This window comes from Tasmannia lanceolata, unplaced genomic scaffold (genome assembly GCF_043159265.1).
Source record: "Tasmannia lanceolata isolate RefF3 unplaced genomic scaffold, GAP_Taslan_0.1 ptg000013l, whole genome shotgun sequence".
Lineage (NCBI taxonomy): Eukaryota > Viridiplantae > Streptophyta > Magnoliopsida > Canellales > Winteraceae > Tasmannia > Tasmannia lanceolata.
The window spans coordinates 39,561,420-39,575,000 of record NW_027518690.1 but is presented as its reverse complement, the minus strand read 5'-3'; the positions used below and the strand labels follow the sequence as shown (position 1 = coordinate 39,575,000).

At 38.9% G+C, this 13,581-nt stretch overlaps 1 pseudogene across 1 annotated transcript in view; it reads left to right on the top strand.

The window, feature by feature from the left end:
- The window catches only part of LOC143891229 (uncharacterized), a 17,133-nt pseudogene extending 3,657 nt beyond the window's left edge, over nt 1-13,476 (top strand). Inside the window, exons 3-6 of the transcript XR_013255286.1 lie at nt 3,431-3,528; nt 12,812-12,908; nt 13,081-13,166; nt 13,261-13,476. The product of XR_013255286.1 is annotated as an uncharacterized LOC143891229 (transcript). The remainder of the gene's footprint in view (nt 1-3,430; nt 3,529-12,811; nt 12,909-13,080; nt 13,167-13,260) is intronic.
- Nucleotides 13,477-13,581: the final 105 nt, after the last annotated feature.

The following is a 13,581-nucleotide window of genomic DNA, read 5'->3' as shown; positions in this document are numbered from 1 at the left end:
AACAATAAAAATATTGATTCTCACTGTTTTCTCCATGCTTATGAAAGTAATTTAATTTATGGGATGATCGTCTTCATCATAATGTATAGTTTCAACCAAGGTCTGTTGACGTTCTGTGGATAGGGATAATGGTGTGTGAGGAATGAGCTTGGTAAAAAACTGTATGTGTGTTGTTAGATATTGATGGTAACATAAATATTCGTTAAATTTGAAAACACTTCAGGGTTGCAATTAGGAAATTGAATAAAGTTAAGATAGTAAAATGTATAATAAATTGTGAGACCTTCATTTTATTCTTCAGCTACTTGGTCTATTAATGAGAAGTGGATACAAGTAGGATTGGGTGTGGTAGTTTTATCTGGATGGGATAGAATCATCATGATGTAGAATGAGTTTAATCTGAAAGGATTTTTCTTGGCGATACGTGTTGGAGGGGATGACTATTCCACAATTTTGTCATGGATTGAACTCAATGGATTTCCTCCATATGCACCGACAATAGTAGTATGGTGGTCATAAATTCATTTTTGGAGGGAAAAACGCTTCTAATTCTCAAAAAAGTTGAAGGAACTAATGAAAAAGATCAAAGAATGGGTGAAGGAGTATGTGGTCACTTCAAATCACCCCAATAGGTATTTCTTGCAACGATAGAGAAGACTGACCTTAATGAACAGTTGAGTTGTGACAGAGGTGAGTAGAGTGGAAAGAGAACCTGCTAAAAATCAGTTTGAGGGTCTTTTAAAAAGGGATGATGTTGGTTTAAGACTAAAGTCTAGAGCTCTTTGGATTAAAGGAGAGAATATAAAGAAAGAATTGATTTTTTTTGGGAGAAATGGTGGGAATTTTATTAAAGGAGAAGAATGGGAAACCCCAACAAAGAATAGAAAACATTATTCTTGATTTTTTTTTTCAAGAATCTATTCCTCAAGCCACCTATAGAAACCACACCTTGAAGGTCTTACATTCAAAATATTAGAGGAAGAAGTTCGTTGTTAGAGAAAGAGAGTTCGAGAAGGAAGAGATGCATTAAATTATACTTAATATGGACAAGGAGAAAGGTCCGGGCACAGATGGTTTCCCATTGTCTCGTGTCAAGAATTTTGGGTGCTTCTAAAGGAAGATTTAAGGGAAGTGTTCAAGAAGTTTTATCGAAGGGGGAAAATAAGTTAGGAGATGAACACAACTTTTATAACTATTTCCAAAAACAGAGGGGGTTAAAGACTCTTTAGAGGTCAATACCATTCCGAAAAAGGCTCTTTAGAGATTTTAGACTCACTAGTTTGTTTGGTGCATAGCCTCTATAAAATTATTGCTTAGGTGCCATTTATAAGGCCATACTCTAGATGGAGTATTAAAAATTAGTGCATTGACTCGAGACATAGAGAAAGAACCCCCAACCTTCTATGCGAAATTGAAATGACAAAAGCATATGATAATATTGATTGATCCTTTGTGGATTATGTGCAAAATAGAGAATGGGTTTCGCTAACAAGTGAAAACAATGCATTAGCTCTTGTATCTTGCCAGCATCCTTCTCTATCTTAACACAAAGCTCACTTGTGGGTTTTTTTAAACGAAAAAGAGGCATCAGACAAGGGGATCCTCTATCTCCTTTCTTGTGATCCTCTATCTCCTTTCTTATTCCTAATGGTGGTGGAAGTCCTAAGCCTTCACATTAGCCAGGTAGAAGAAGAGATTTTAAGTAAATAACACCTCCCCAAAGATATTACATCTTCAATCCGAGGAAGATTAGCAAATCTTCTCAATGACATATGATCAATTTTAAGATAGTTTGAGGTTGTGTCAGGCCTTAGGGTAAATTGGGGAAAGTTCGGTGTTGGATATCAGTGTTGGGTATCAATGTCAAGGAGGATAGCACTAATAATGCGATGCAAAGTGGACAATCTTCCTACTACTTACGCAAGCCTCCCTCTTTGCATTGGTACTCCTAGTATTTCACTTTGGGCCCCATTTATTGACGTGGAACAGAAGTTGTCATCTTGGAAGCAGACCTATCTATTGGGAGAACAACTTTAATTAAGGCCTCACTTTACAACCTTCCACTGTACTTTATGCCACTATTCAAAATCCCTCACAAAGTAGTAGTGAGAAACTAAGAATCGAGAAGTTTCAAAGATATTTCTTATGGGAAGGGAATGAGGAAGGTAAAAAGATTGAAACATTTGATCATTTGGAATGAAGAAATGCAAACCAAAATCCAAAGGAAGCATTGGGATGGGGAACATCAAGATTTAAAAAAAAAAGAAAAAGCGTTACTTTGGAGATTTGGTGTGGAGAAAGAAGCCTTATGGAGCAAAATCATAGCCGTGAAACATGGGGAAGGGAGCGGTGTGGGTGAGACGGTAGGAAATCACCTATAATAGAATGTTCGAGAGTATGGCACGCGGTCAGTTTGTACAGCTTTCCAATCTTTTTATCCTTGAACTAGGTTTAGGGTAAGAGAGGTTTTTCTTTTTTTGTGGGTGTGTGGGTGCATTGGTGGTTTTGGGGTGTGGCGGGGTCGTTGGGAATCAGTATGTGGGTCAAGTCTTGGCCATACTTTTTTGAAATGGCTACTTTTTTGAAAGTCTATACCGTCTGATGACCCATAGAGTCTATTATTAAGGAATGCCATGAGTCGCAAGAGGGTAGAGTTGTGTGGTCCCTTGTTTTTACGTGTAACCTCAAAGAGGAGTAAGCAGACCAACTTAGAATCCTTGACAAGATGTCTATTTCAGCATGCTCAAAAGAAACAATTTTCCTTTGTCTGTAGGTGCTCTCTTTGCTACTAGGGGAAATCACTTTCACATCTATTTATTTGTTGTTTGATCCCATTTAGAGTTTTAGTGGAATTTGTCTTGCTTTGAAAGTCTCCTGGGCATTCCAACTATCTTTGCTAGAGTTTTGAGGAAGTTGGAAACATAAAACCTTTGCCAGCGGGTGTTCTCTTTGCTACTAGGAGAAATCACTTTCACATCTATTTATTTGTTGTTTGATCCCATTTAAGAGTTTTAGTGGAATTTATCTTGCTTTGAAGTCTCCTGGGTATTCCAACTATCTTTGCTAGAGTTTTGAGGAAGTTGGAAACATAAAAGGTCCCGGTAAGTCGGTAACATTGGTTATCTCCTTTGGAAAATGACTCTATATGCAATTGTTTGGCATATTTGGGAGGAAGGAAATTGATGTGATCCATTGGCCATAAACTTGGTTTTTGTAGCTTCAGTCTGTATTTCATGTTTGGGAGTTTGGGACACCTTTTTCCACTTTTGTATCAGGGATTTCCTTTTATTGAGGAAAGCTGTTACTTAACAAAAGCTTTCCTGTATTCATAACTCAATAAACTTTCATTTCAGAAGTATTGAAACAAACTGTCTTTCTACTTCTAAGCTCTTACATCATTTTTCTCTTTTTGGGTGCACCTTTTTTGCAGATGATTATCGCTTATTTTGTGGGGATCTCGGAAACGAAGTGAATGATGAGGTTCTTTCAAAAGCATTTACAAGATTTCCTTCCTTCAACATGGGAAGAGTGAGTTTCATTTCAACTCTTTGTTGCTTGATTGTCATGTTTGAATCTTACTAAGATCCAATATTGTTTTGTACATATAAGAAAGGTATGTCTACCCATTGGTTATATTGTTTTGTATATATAAATAGCAATTGGTTTGCTATACAAGGTGAGATAGTCCAAATGAATGAAGACAACACCCTCTCTCTCAACACCCCCGCCACCCCCCCCGCGGGAAAAAAAAACCTTACCACTAGAAAGCTACTTGAAGTTAATGGAAAAAGTATAGTAACTTGGGATTTTTTTTGAATGGTAAAATAATAACTTAGGAATTAGGATCAACATCGTAACTTATTGCATTCTTTTCATTCCTTAATCATCTTATCATTGATGTGATTGGGATTTCCAATTATATGATTCATTTGTTGAATGACATCAAACGAGAAGCCAAAAATATGCTTTATTTTAGGAATTATTGTTCGTAATTTTCAGGTTTATGCTGGAATTATTGGTCTTCTTGATTGAATTTTGATATAATGAATCCAAAGTGAATAGAAAATTCAAAATCCTTATTAACTCTGGAAGTTTCATCAGAACTATATATATGATGCGGGGTCGATGAAGGACTGATACTTCGCTATGATACCAAATTTGATTGAAGATGGATCTATAGAAGGGAAGTTACTGGTGAAAAGGAATATTTTCTGTTTCCGGGCTGATTGTTTTTGTGCAAGAAACCAAGAAAAGAAGAAGCATGAAAGAGATAGATAGCAAGGTTGGAATCTCGCCAACCAAAACCAAGGCATCACACCAAGGGTTTCTTGGAATCACACCATAGGGAAGATCGAGATATCACACCTTGGCACGAAATTGACATCACATCCACACAAGAGAAGAAGCTTTCAAAATCTTTGTGTAATCATCATTCATCATGACTAATAGAAAAGTGCCCTGAGGCTATATATACAAAAAAGTGATTTTGCTCGGTCGAGCAGATAACTTATCTGATAAGTCGGCCAAAAAAGAGTAGGGGGCCGACATTGTTTGAGTGATGCAAGCCATTCATTTGATGGGCCCTCACATAGATAGGGCGTGCCTAAAAATCAGCTCCATAGGATCATCCCAACACTTCCATTTGTGGAGGTTAAAATGGATGGGTATAAAGTTGCTTCAATGAGGTGGAGGTTCGAGCCATCCACCATGGTATTAAGTTGCTTCAAAATGAAGATCTAAATAGGGTGGTGGTAGAAGGGGATTCTCTCAATGTTATCAGATGGCTAAGAGGACCACATACGGTCCCTTGGAGGTTTGCTGTTCTCTTTGATGAGATCCAGGATAGAATTGGTCCCACTTCAATTTCCTTCAATCATATAAGGCGGTCAGCGAATGGAGAGGCTGACAAATTGGCTAGAGAAGGAGTCGCTAGGGAGAGAGTTGAGCTCTTCGACTTTCTTGCCCCTTAGTTATTTTTATTTTTATATATTTTTTGGGTTGATTGGCCGTCTTCCTCTTTTGTAATCTTCGGGGACCCTCTCGGTTCTCGGTTTTTTAATGAATTATCATTGTTAGAAAAAAAATGGATGGGTATAAACCTCCGCAAATCTGTCCATTTTTTACCTCCACAGTTCGAAGGGTTAGGATGATCCTATGGAGCTGATTTTTGGGGCGCACCTTATCTATGTGAGAGCCCATCAAATGAATGCTTTGGATCACCCAAACAATGTGGGACCACTTTGTTTTTGGCCGACCAAGAAGATAACGTTATCTGCTCGACCGAGCAGGAACATTATTGTCGCCCCCCCCCCCCCCCACACACACACACAAAACACAAACACAAACACACACACACACACACATATATATATATATATATATATATGAGAATAAGGTTTATGCGCTCGAGCGCAAATGTGATATCCTTGCTCGACCTTATAAGACGTTTCCCATTCGCCGTTTGAGGTCGGTCCCGTATAAATGAAAAGCGAGAAATCATATTTCAAAAATGACACCACTCGTTTTGAAAGAAAAGAAAAAGGACAATCGAGTCCCACGGTCTAAATGAATCAGTCTTCCAGGAACTTTCTAAAATAAACCGTCTTTAGAAAACCCTCGCTTCTTTCTCCAACCTCCTCTAACTAAGGCACGAATCAGTCTTCCAGGAACTGAGTCTCAGAATTAGGTCCCCTTCAACCCCTTTGTTACAAAAAGTCAATTTACAAACTGAGAATCCAGTATCTACAATTTGAAGTGGAACTTATCATGGTATTGAATTATCTCATGACAGTCCCATTTGAAAGTCCTCTTCTTTTTCCTTTGACAGAGGATGTGAAATTAAATCTCCAATCACATGTCATACTTTGAGTTCTCACAAATAAGTAAGCAAGGATTTCAGGACATTCATAGGAGGGTGTATCACTGAGTTAACATTCTAATATCATTTAGGGCTTGATAGATACATAAAAAACATGAATACAAAACCCATAGCTACAATCCGTGGCGAGAAGAAAGTTGAAACTCTAGATTTCCCCCCCTTTGTAAAGGGGCTTTGAATGAACAGTATGGATAGACGAAATCGAGCTTCCCGTGAGGAAGGAGCAGCTAGGGTTTTTTAGGGTTTTTTGGGTATACAGATTGCAGAGAGAGAATGAGAGGAACTCGTTGAAATTTGAGGCTTTGAAGTCGTCAAAATATACTCGCACTCCCTTCCAGTTATCGAAGGGTGTCTTCGTTATTTTTGACTTAAAGTTGGGTCCCACATGAAGCGTCCAGTAGCAAGCGCCTTATCAAGTCGAGCGCAGATAGGTTACCTGCGGTCGAGCGCAGAAACCTTATTCTCTCTCTCTCTCTCTCTATATATATATATATATATATATATATATATATATATATATATATATATATGAAAACAGCTCCATCGCAGATAGCCTACCTGCGCTCGAGCACTAAAATATATATATGAAAACGGTTCCAGCTCAGATAGCCTACCTGCGCTCGAGCACTAAAAACATTCCCATTGGGAAAAAAAAGAAACATGAAAGAATGGATAGTAAGGTCGGAAGCTTACCAACCAAAACCTAGACATTGCAATAAAGGGTTCCTAGGCATCACATCATAGGGAAGATTAAGGCATCACACCTTGGCACAGAGTAGACATCACATCCACCCACGAGAAAGAAGCTTTCAAAATCTTTCTTTAATCATCATTCATAATGGCTAGTAGAAAAGTACCCTAGACTATATATATATATATATATATATATATATATATATATATATATATATATATATATATATATATATATATATATACAGAGAGAGAGAGAGAGAGAGAGAGAGAGAGAGAGAGAGAGAGAGAGAGAGGAGAGGGTTTGTGTGCAGCTGCACAAATTGCTTATCTGTGCATGGTTGCACAAACCATAGTGGGGGCTACATTTTTGGGAGGATCCAAAGCACAAATTGCTTATCTGTGCATGGTTGCACAAACCATAGTGGGGGCTACATTTTTGGGAGGATCCAAAGAATTCATTTAGAAGGCCCTTCCATGGACAGGGTGTGTACCAAAAATCAGCCCTATAGGATCATCCTAACCCAATCAAAATTGGAGGGGAAAATGGACAGACACTGTTTCTGCCCATTTTTTCCCTCCACAATTGGCAGGGTTAGGATGATCCTAAAAGGCTGATTTTTGGTACACACCCTATCCATGGAAGGGCCTTCCAAATGAATGCTTTGGATCCTCCAAAAAATGTGGCCCCCCCATGGTTTGTGCAGTCATGCACAGATAGCTTATCTGTGCAGTTGCACACAAACCATTTCCTCATATATATATATATATATATATATATATAGAGAGAGAGAGAGAGAGAGAGAGAGAGAGAGAGAGAGAGAAGGTACTCCCTGGAGTAGATAACTTATCTCTTCCCTACCTTAAAATAACAGTTGGGGCCACATTTTTTGGGTGATCCAAAGCATTCATTTGATGCGCCCTCACATAGATAGGGTGTTCCCAAAAAATCAGCTCAATAGGATCATCCTAACCCTATGAACTGTGGGGGCAAAAAATGGACAGATTTGTGCAGGTTTATACACGTCCATTTTTTGCCTCCACAGTTCATAGGGTTAGGATGATCCTATTGAGCTGATTTTTTGGGCACACCCTATCTATGTGAGGGCCCATCAAATGAATGCTTTGGATCACCCAAACAATGTGGCCCCAACTGTTATTTTAAGATAGGGAGTAGATAAGTTATCTACTCCAGGGAGTACCTTCTCTTTTCTCATATATATATATATATATATATATATATATATATATATGAACTGTGGGGGCAAAAAATGGACAGATTTGTGCAGGTTTATACACGTCCATTTTTTGCCTCCACAGTTCATACGGTTAGGATGATCCTATTGAGCTGATTTTTTGGGCACACCCTATCTATGTGAGGGCCTATCAAATGAATGCTTTGGATCACCCAAACAATGTGGCCCCAACTGTTATTTTAAGATAGGGAGTAGATAAGTTATCTACTCCAGGGAGTACCTTCTCTTTTCTCATATATATATATATATATATATATGAGGAAAGTTTTTCTAGTCGGTCGACTAGAGAAGCTTCTCTAGTCCGCCGACCAAAAACACAATGGGCCCATGTTGTTTGGATGATCCAAAGCATTCATTTGATGGGCCCTATCATAGATAGGGTGTGCCCAAAAAATCAGCTCCATAGGATCATCCTAGCCCTTCAATTTGTGGAGGTTAAAAACACAGTGACCCCACGTTTTGATGATCCAAAGCATTCATTTGATGGGCCCTGACATAGATAGGATGTCCCTAAAAGTTCTCCATAGGATCATCCTAACCCTTAGATTTATGGAGGTTAAAATGGACGCGTATAAACTCCACAAATCAGTCCATTTTTAACCTCCACAAATCAAAGGTTTAGGTTGATCCTATGTAGCTGATTTTTTGGGCACACCCGATCTATGCCAGGGCCTATCAAATGAATGTTTTGGATTATCCAAATAATGTGGGCACACTGTGTTGTTTGGTCGGCGGACTAGAGAAGCTTCTCTAGTCGGCCGACTAGAAAAACTTTCCTCATATATATATATATATATATATATATATATATATATATATATATATTATATGAGGAAAATGATTGTGCGCTCGAGGGCACAAGACTCATGTGGGCCCACATTGTTAGGATGATCCAGAGCATTCATTTGAAAGGCCCTTACATAGATAGGGTGTGTACAAAAAATCAGCTCCATATGATCATCCTAACCCATCCAAAAGTGGAGGGCAAAATGGACAGACACTGTTTGTCCACAAATCTGCCCATTTTGCCCTCCACTTTTGGATGGGTTAGGATGAACCTATAGAGCTGATTTTTTTGTACGCACCCTATCTATGTAAGGGCCTTGCAAATGAATGGTTTGGATCACCACAAAAAATGTGGGACACTGTTTGGCCCTCGAGCGCACAATCATTTTCGTGAGCTAGAGCTACCATTTCAGGCGATTTGGGCATAGATTGGCCCACTCAAGTTAATTTATTTGATTTAATTGGAAATCCACAGTCTATCTCTTTAGTTGGAAATCCACAATCTATCTCTTTTCTTTGTTTTTTCTCCTCCTTTTCTTCGAGCATCAATTCTCCCTTGTTGAAGAATGTCGGCTTTCTCCCAACTCTCTCTCTTGGTATTCCACTTTTTTCTTAAAAAAAAAAATTGACATATTTCATTAATATTAAGATAGCAATTGGGACCAGTAGTCCCATCCTGCATTACAAAATATTAAGGTGGACTTTACCGACATGTCGGCACCAGACCAAAAGAGATAAACAAAACAACATCCGGGTGTCTATACAGTGTTCAACCACCATCCAGGTCTTCCCAACATTCACTTTTTTACCAAGAAACCAAAACTAAGAATCCCCAAGAAGTCCTATCCCTACAAACTATTACCCAAAAAGACTCATTTACACTTCCTTGCCATCTTTACATAATCTCCATCCAGTCAGAAACTAATTTCTAGCAACCAAGAAACCGTCTATTGAAACCCTTTTAAAAAGAACATCCAAACTAACTCTGGCACAAAAACTATCACGCACACTCGCTCAATTCCACCAATAAAATCCCAATGTCTAATTCCAATTCCATATCTTCAGGAAAAAAAATCTGAAGTGAACTGTGGGTAGGGGACCTCTTCAACCGGATTGTTGTCAGTTCGGATATCTTTCGAATGCAAAGGGTTTGCTTCGCCTTCCATTTATGGCGACAAAAACTTCCTGACCAAAAGATCTGCCTTTTCGAATGCCAGGGGTAGTAAGACAAAGCTTACTAGGTTCACGTAAGTATCAAGTACAGTTCCGTAGCGAGAATACTGACATATAATACAGCCCTTCCTTTCATGCCCCGAGGCGCCATAAAGTCTTTCTACCATCATGACTTTTCCAAAATACCATAAACTTTTAAACAATCAGAGTAATCATTCAGGACATCCCACCACAAAAACTGTTTCGCCTTTCAAAGTATAGAGTTAGTAGTAAAATCCCCATTTGACAGATATTTCCAATTTTCTGCCTCTCTTTTGCAAAAAACCCAAAACCCACGCCATCTAGCTCGACCAAAAAGAAGTTAGAGGAGATCCCAGTTGCTCACCCAGATACAGTACAGGCCTTAGGTGTCATATCTCGATACCATGGAAGGCCAAAAATACCTCTTGGAAATCTAAAGTTCTTCCTTGCTAGTCTCAATTGGTCAGAAGAAGAAGGGAAAGTAGGCCAAAATTTGGAAAGAGCACCCTGTACTTTTCCCGCCCATACTCTTGATGGTTTGAAATTTGAAAACAGTGGATCCCGCACCAGCAGATCAATGGTTTTTCTGTTATGAACTGTCGGGGTGGGTTCCAGGCGATTCTCCTCTCGGGCCGCCATCGGGCTGGCCGGGATTTCCAGCCCAAGATTCAGAGGCTTAGCCAAAGGAAGGAGGGGTCCTTGGACAGATTGCAATGCACATGAATCCCAAGGATCACCTGCAGAGTGAGGCCCCTTTCACTCCTGAATCAGGATACCCACTGTATAACAGTGACCGGAAATCCATAAATTGACGAAAGGATAACTCAGCTTCCATCTAGGTGCGAGGATTTTGGCTGATACACAACTCATACAATGATTATGATAACCTTCCATTTTAACCTCCAGGACCGGTCCAAAAAGATTTCCCAAGCCTTCAATTGTTGAGGTAGCCCAGACTTGTAAGGAGATGCCATAAATATTGAGCCACAACACCTTAGACTCCTGAACAAAATCTTGATTCCAAATGGAGAGGGAAAGTAAGACATTTTCACAAGCCTCATCTTTCTTGGCCAGGACTCTGGAGGCCATTTCCACCGAGTGAAACATAAATAGAACTTCATCCTTTGAGAGGAGGGAAAGGCAAGGAAGAGAAGGGATGTCCCAACAGTTTTTCGCGCAGAGCCATAGATCCTGGATGGATCCAGACAGGTCTTCTCTTTTTCCTACCAAACACGCACTTAGGATATTAAGTCTCGTTTTCACCTCTGGACCCGAGAACGACAGGGATGGTATCCCTTCTTCAACAAAAGGGGCAACCTGTCCTGAGTCCTGCCAACTATCTCCCTCCTGGGTCGTAATATCCAGATCGGCTGGGGCTATGATATTCCGCTTTGTATCCTGATCACACCAGCGCCATCGACTCCGCCATTTAAAGTTTTCTCTTTACCAATTTTCTTTTTAAGAGTATAAAGTATAAGGTTGGATACAATATGATCCAATCTTTCTTTCTGAGTTCTAATGATTCTTCTATGAATCATAGATTCCTTTCGATTTCCAATTGTAAGAAAAAGAATCGAGTATAAATTGCGTAAGTAATTGCAGGAGGAGCAGTACCAGTCCCTCGATCGCCACAACGATTTCACTTTGACTCTGTTTCTTTCTTCCTTCTTCCCCGCTTCCTTACCTCTTTTCTTCCCGTGGCACCATCGGCATTTACTTCTCCATTTAAAGTTATCGTAACTGTAGGATGAGCAAAACCAGTCCCCCCGCCGGCGAGTCCATTTAAAATTATCCCCTCCATCACTCTCACCCATTCCTCCTTCATATTTCATCCAGACATTCAAATTTGATGGTATTCCACTTTCGTTTGTCTCCTTTTTGACTTTTGATAGTCCAAGTTGGGGAGAATTGATGCAATCATTTCTTCTCTACAACCTTGGTTTATCTTGAAGCCTCATCGGCTTCAAGAAGAATTCCCTGCCTCCCTATCGAAAAGTGCATTTGTTCTTTTTGGAGTATATCACACTGTTTTCAAAGAGACTGTCTATCCAATAGAATGTGGACCATGTTCATTATGAAAATGTCACACTGAAACCCTTGCCTTAAAATGATCACTTTGAAAACTGAACAAGGGATCAAGAATTTGTATTCTCTTGTGTATGTTTGATAGCCATGTAGATATGCAGATAGCTCTTCATCTGAGTTTTGCTAACTAACACCATGGAAATGATGTTCTCCATACTCCCATCGTCAATCATGCCACGAACACCATTAAAGAAATGATATATTCACCCCCTTTTTTTACTTGACTAATATTGTTTTTAATATAAGTAGTAGTAGTAGTGGTAGTGGTAGTGCTAGTGGTAGTGCTAGTTAAAAGATATACGTTGAAACATTGTGAAAAAAATATTTAATGAAGCACCCAAGAGAAAGGACCAACATGGTGATATTTTTTTTTCCTTGACAAGCTTCAAAACACAACAATTGTAAAAAAGAATGGAATGCTTATGAGGCTTTGATACATAGATGACCTGCACTTGAAATGAATATTCTGGCCAGTTGATGGCTCACAATGTTACTTTATTCCTTTGTTTGGCCTTTTGGTATTGTATACATTTGTTCTCTGTCTTTTGTTTTTATGAAAGGAGGTTATTATGTTACTTGAAAAGATACATAAAAATCGTGTAAGGGAACTGTGAATTTTCCTTCACCAATATGCAGTGCTTTTGTCAACATTTATTCCTTTTTAGCCTTTATGGACATAGATAATGACATCTATTTAATTTGTTCTGAGAATAAGCAAACTTCTGTCTGTGCAGTCGTTACTGCCATGCCCAGGTGGTTAGAAATGTGAGGACTGGCTGTGTTTGTTTATTACCAATGCACAATTATTTTGTCAACATTTCTTTTATTGGCTTTTATGGAAACATTTAAGGGTTGCTTTTTAATGTGTTTTAAGTATAAGCTTAATTCTGTCTGTGCAATCCTTTATTCCCGTTCCCAGGTTGTTAGAGATAAGAGGACTGGCAAAACCAGGGGTTATGGATTTGTTAGTTTTGCCAATCCTTCAGACCTCGCAGCAGCTTTGAAAGAAATGAATTGTTCGTACTCTTCCTTCTCATATAGAAACACTGTATATGCGTATACAATAATACACACACACATACAAAAATTCAATAATAAAAAAATAATAATAGACACACGCGCGCACACACTATGCATTATATATGTAACCCATGTCAATGTCATGGAATTTCACATGCAATCATTCAGGTAAATACGTTGGGAACCGACCAATCAAGCTGCGGAAGAGCACATGGAGGGAGAGGACTGATGCTGACGCCATGGAAAGACAAAAGGTGGCTTTTACGTTCTCATTAAGCCACTCTTTAGCCACTCATCATCATTTTGTATTATTGCTTACACTTTTTTTCTTTGAACTGCCCTTGCCAGAACCACACTCATAAGAAACCAAAGCTTTCGAAGAAGAGTGTCCTGCACAAGTAAAGCTGCAAAACATTCAAGACCTGATGATCAATCCATCAACAAAAGGGCAAGTAACTGAAATACCCATTTCATCACTGCTGTCATATTGTTGTTTTCATTATGTTTGTTGTTATTATCATTTTCACATTTAATGAAAAAAAATAATTACTTTACATTTCAGAAGTCTGTGTATTTGAGTATATTTGACGCGAAAGGCTTTATTTACTGTTTTCTTTGTTTTTTCTTCATCTTCTGTTAATTACTGAAATTTGGCGTGGTTTATATGGT